Here is an 843-nt window from a genome sequence, read left to right as displayed (position 1 = left end):
GGAGGGGGAGGGGGAGGCAGAGGAGGGGGAGGAGGAGAAGGGAGAAGGGGGAGGGGGAAGAAGAGGGGAGGAGGAGAAGGAGAAGGAGAAAGAGAAGAAAGAAGAAGGAGGAGGAGGGGGAGGAGGAGGAGGAAGAAGAAGAAACAAAAGGAAACCATTCAACTGTTTTCTGGGAGAGCTTTTACACTGGATATAGTGGTGCTCGCTTGAAATGACGAGCTTGGGCCAGCCTAGGCTACAGGAGACCCCATCTTAAAAACCAAGGCAGGGATAGAGAATGGCCTGCTCCATTTTATGTTTCCAGCTCTTGCCTTTGTTGTTTGTTTGTTTGTTGTTTGTTTTGATTATACTGGCTGGTTAACTTAAAACGGACTGCCATCCCAAATATTGAAGTTGAAGGGGCTTCCCCTGCTTGTCACACACATGTTTGCTATTAACTTTCACACGTAGACGCCAAGTACTCATCTGTTGGTTTGGAGATCTGAATTAAACCTGGCTGCCTCTGGTTTTTCAGGTTGGCATCGGGTCCTGCCAGGCCTTTGAATCAGCTGGGTGCAGGGAAGGGTCACCAGGAAACTCAGGCTGCTTGGACCCGACAGGAAGCGTGGGATGAAGCTGACCTGACTCTGGCTCCTGGTCAGCCAGGCTGGGGCCTGAGGCTTCCAGGCTGGCTCAGTGTGCTCCGTCCGCCAGGAAACGGCCCGAGCTCCTTAGTCACTCCACCCCTCCAACACAAATTTGTAAGCGAGATAGCTCCAAGCTCCTTCCTGTGAGAAATAGCATCGGAAAGCCTGGAGTAAGCTTATTTGCAGAGTAACGGTGACCGTGTGTCCTTCTGGCTCC

The sequence above is a fragment of the Mus pahari genome, chromosome 14, assembly GCF_900095145.1.
Source record: "Mus pahari chromosome 14, PAHARI_EIJ_v1.1, whole genome shotgun sequence".
Taxonomy (NCBI): domain Eukaryota; kingdom Metazoa; phylum Chordata; class Mammalia; order Rodentia; family Muridae; genus Mus; species Mus pahari.
Note: the sequence above shows the minus strand (reverse complement) of the source record.